This window comes from Papaver somniferum, chromosome 1 (genome assembly GCF_003573695.1).
Source record: "Papaver somniferum cultivar HN1 chromosome 1, ASM357369v1, whole genome shotgun sequence".
NCBI classification, from domain to species: Eukaryota; Viridiplantae; Streptophyta; class Magnoliopsida; order Ranunculales; family Papaveraceae; genus Papaver; species Papaver somniferum.
This window is the reverse complement of record NC_039358.1, coordinates 200,066,353-200,071,235: the sequence shown is the minus strand read 5'-3', so window position 1 is coordinate 200,071,235 and position 4,883 is coordinate 200,066,353. Positions and strand designations below refer to the sequence as shown.

General features: G+C 36.5%; 1 long non-coding RNA gene across 1 annotated transcript; it reads left to right on the top strand.

The window, feature by feature from the left end:
- The first annotated feature begins 1,446 nt into the window (after nt 1-1,446).
- Nucleotides 1,447-3,662, top strand: LOC113335229. Its single transcript, XR_003353225.1, has 3 exons — nt 1,447-1,609; nt 1,712-2,188; nt 2,531-3,662. It is a non-coding gene; the product is annotated as an uncharacterized LOC113335229 (long non-coding RNA).
- Nucleotides 3,663-4,883: the final 1,221 nt, after the last annotated feature.

Sequence of the window (4,883 nt, the reverse complement as noted above, 5' to 3'; positions counted from 1 at the left end):
GAAGTTAAATTTCTTTGGTCCAAGATGGGCATTCGTGATCTACATGCTCCATCTTGAGGGAGGGTATTAGGAAATAATATATGAGAGTCTATATTTAGGAGATATGCACATTAAGTTGTGAGAGTTATATTAGGAAAGTGTCTATGTTTAGAGTTTGATCTTAATTAGGAAAGTACCTTGAGTGGTCGTCAAGTTTGTGAACAATATAAATAGGCTGTTGAGCCATGAAAGTTGACACACCGAATTATTATCAATGTAGTCTTTTATGCTTCCGCGTTTATGCTCTCCTCTCTCTTGCTCGATCCTTAACATCTATCATTGGCAAAAATTCACGTATTTAGTGCCCGACTTATAAGTTAACCTCGTGACCCAAAATCCAACACCCAACTCGAAAACTTGTTGGATGACCGAAAATGTAGATTGTAACCTAAAATCTGCCCCCAACTTACATTTTTCCTCACGAGTTACAACCCAAGATCTAATGATTAATTAGTTAGTTTTTATCTTAACACCTCGACTGGATTACTTTTTAATAGATCATAAATGTAAGCGAATGCTTAGGAAATCAACTCAAAATGTTTCTCCGCACAAGTATTATTGATGATATACATTGTGTGTTAACCGATCACCGCAAACCAATTTTGCATGCCACGATAAGTTGATAATGATTGGTTATCTCTTAGCATCTTTGAATCTCATCACTTTCCAGTGTTACATATTTGTTAGGTTTAAAATGACCAATGTCACATATTTTTAATGCTTGCTATAGATATATATTGATCTGACTTTCTCCCAGAACTCCCACAATTGGTGAATTTCATAGGAAAAGAATAGGGATTGAAAAAAATAAATACTTGTAGATGTTGGAGAAAACTAAGAAACTGTTTTGCAATCACAAATATAGAATCGAGGTTTCTAAAAAAACAAGAAAAAGCTTTTGCAAGAACAACATCCAACGAGTTGATTGTTAACTGCTAATTAAGATAATTGCTAAAAATATCGGTATCCAATTCAAACTTTAAAATGAAAATCTATTACCCTAATTGAAAGAGAGAGAAAAAAAAAAGTAATTTATTTATTTAATTCTTGGGGTGCAACATTTCTCTTCCCACATTTGCGATTTACTTCTTTTCCATTTTGCGTGGCTTTGAACCGTTTGGAACAGGTCGACGAGAATCGTGCAAAGGGCCAGATTTTTAAAATAACGTTCTCTGACTAGTAATCCACCAATACTGCTGCAAGAAAATTTAAAGATTTGAGCTTTATGTATATATTATTATTATTAAAAGTAAGTACTAGTAGGCCACTATGGCTCACGATGTGACGCTGCCCTAACTCATGACTCGTGAGCCATGTGCCCATGACCCTACTTATAGATTCCCCGATTCTTTCATTTTTCTTCATCCAATCTCAGATCTCTCACTTGTTGTGAATATCAACATCAAGTGCTAGCAAGTTAAACATTCCTGTAAACACAATCAGTAGTGTTTAACATCTCTATCATTTGATGTTGAGTAACTGCAATGTTTGGGATTTGATTTCTCAACAAGTGTTTAAACAATAATGTCAATTTTTTTTTTGTGATGCCAGGAGAAACCTTGTACCCAAGGTATGTTAGATCTCGAGTTCAAATCTAGTCATTATCATTTGCTTATTTTTTGAAAATAGAGATGATTTTTTGTTTGCTAATTTGCTTAGATCTGGTTCACAGTTACTTTCCGTTGGATGTTTGTGGAAGTTATGTAATCCAAGCAAAATTTAAATTTGTGTCAACTTGGGATTTTTGTTTACCATCAAACAACTTAACAAGAAGCTGCGTTGCGAAATGGTGGTGGTGTTCGTGGTTGAGTCCGTAAAGATTCTGCTCCTGCAAACGCTTGATGGTAAACTGAACACCAGTTTGACACAAATATGAGATATCAATGGAGAGGTACCGCTGCACTGCACTCCGGGGTATGCCGTAAACCGGTGGAGGTTCATATCAGTGTCAAATTGGGATTCTTCTTTACCATCAGCACCGGGTACTACAATTAAATTGCATCGCACTTTAAACAGTGGATGTTCATTGAGAAGCTTGCAAAACTTATGGCACCACAAGCACTTGATGGTAAAGCAAAACCCCAACTTGGCACAAATATGAGATGACGAATCGCTCGTAATTGCTGTCATAAATCAGCTGGACAGACAGGTGTGTGTATCTTTACTTTGTTGCTAGGCATGTAGTAAATGATAAAACATTTGAATTAGAAGTGACTGTTGAGAGACTATTTGCATTTCAAATGTAGCTAAGTCAATGTGGCGGCAATGATGGATTTACTCAGTTATTCAAGTGGATATGAATCCACCATATGAGAAAGGGATTTGAAGAAAGGAAGCGAAGAGATTGCCATCAAGTTATCTTAGCTCCACTTGGAAATGCAAACTGTCTCAACATTCACTTTCTAAATATCATCACATTATTTAACCAACAAACTAGCTAAAGGATTGTTTTTGCCTCTCTTGTTTAACTATGTTAGCCATTTTTGTGCAGGAAGATTCCCGCATTAAGCACAAGCTCTGACATCCTTGGATAATGCTCAGATTTCAAAGCTGTGGAGGTTTATGGTGGATCTACCTTGGCACTTCATATCTGTGTCAATTTGGGGTTCTACTCTATAATTAAACAACCAAGTCACAAATTGTACATGTGATACCTGAAACGGTAGATGTTCATGGTGGAGCTTACAAAACTCATTCTACTGCAAGCACTTGATGGTGAAACAAAGCACCAATTTGACATGAATATGAGATGACAATGGACCTGCATTGCACTTTGGCGTATACAAACACGGTGGATGCTCGTATCTGTGTCAACTTGGGGTTTTTATTTACCGTCAACTAAGGTGATCAAGGTTATAACAGAAATTGTCTTGCCATTGTTGTGTATCAAAAACGATTATGGCACCAGAAGCACTTGATGGTAAAGCAAAACCCCAAATTGGCACGGATATGATAAAACAACGGTGGATGCTCATAACCTTTGCTATGATTTCTGATAAAAATATTTCAGCTGGACTGACAGGTGTGTATCTATGCTCTGCTGCTAGACATGAGGACCCAAGTCGGCTAGTCCCTTCCCTATCTCTTGTCTAACCCATCTCAGGTAGCTGATAAAACATGCGATTTAGTAGTGGCTGCTGAGAGACTATTTGCATTCTAAATGGAGCTAAGTCAACGTGGTGGCAATGATGCGCGCATCAACTCATATATTCAAGGGGTTTTGGATTCTCCATATGAGCAAGGGATCCGAAGAAACGAAACGAAGAGATTGCCATCAAGTTATCTTAGCAGCCTCCACTTAAAAATGCAAAATGTCTCAACAATATGTGGATTTGAAGTGATCGTTGAGAGACTATTTGCATTTTAAGTGGAACTAAGTGAACTTGGTGGCAATGGTGCATGTACTCATTCATTCAACTCTGGACATGAATTGTCCATACGAGCGAAGGGATCGGAGGAAACGAAGTGAAGAGATCGCCATCAAGTTATCTTGGCTCCACTTTGAAATGCAAACTGTCTCAACAATCATTTTCTAAATGGCACATATGTTTACAACAAACTTTGCTGAAGTTTACAATGTATATGAAAGAATCTCAATTGTACTTTGCTAAATTTCACTTTATAACGGGTATGAAATTAACTGTGAGTGAATGCTAACAAAAGTAATTCAAAATATTTCTCCACACTATCTTTATTAGTGATGGATTTTTTTTCATGCTATGGTGATGAATGGTTCATCTCATCTCTCAGCATGTTTAGATCTCATGTGTTTCATAATTTTTTGGTTATGAAACAGCTATATATTGGTTAGGTCTTTTCAAAGAACCCTCGCAATAGACAAATAAAATGGAAAGAAACTACGCGATATATATAAGATGTTGGGGTAGACTAAGAGGGTGTTTCAAAATTTCCCAATTGGTATTTCCTGTATAAATAATAGCGTTTCTTGCAAGTCAAGAGAAAGTGATTGCAAATAACCATGTAATCAAGTGATGGTTGTTTATGTTTTAAAATAGAAACTGGGATTATAGTGTATGATATAACGAATAATTGAAGTTTTAATAATTAATCAGTAATTAAGATCTTAATAAATTATTGTTGCAAACTGCAACTCATGTTCTTTTTTTTTATAAGATTTAACCATTGTAACCTTAGAGACGTATTTCATTTCCGTTTGGACCCGGTATAACGTGGCATAATCCTAAGCTTCTCCTTTTAATGTTTCTTGGCTCAGCATTGGCGCTATTGTTATGTGGTGTATCTGGAAGTTAAGGTGTGATGTGATCTTCAGAAATGCTTCTATTGACCTGAGAAGGGTCATCTTGGAGACGAAGAGAATGATCAACACTTATATTTCTCCTCAGATTCACCCAATTGTTTTCCATAGTGATGCCAAGGTCCCTATTGCTGAAGTGGATCATTTTATGTTTGTTGATGGCTCTTTTAAAGATTTTAATATGGGTTTGGGTGTTATTTGGTGTGACATTGCTGGAAATGTAAGAAGTTCTCGTTCGGATTATGGTTTGATTCCAGGTGCAGTAGGTGACTGTCTTCAGCTTGTGCATTTTATTAATGAAGTCAGTTCTAATATTGCTTGGAGAAGTAGTGATCTTATCGAACAATGTCGGAGTTTAATTTCTAGTTCAGTTTCCTTTAAAATTATGTACATTAAGCGTGTGAAAAACCTCCTAGCAGACCGGCTTGCACATCGGGCTAGAAAACTCAGTCTTAAGGGTCTTCCGGTCTCCATTCCTTCTTTTTTGAACTCTCTTATTAGGAAGAAGAACCTGAATGTAGTTTGTACTTCACTTTTTTCTTAATATATCGGTGTGCTTCTTAGCAAA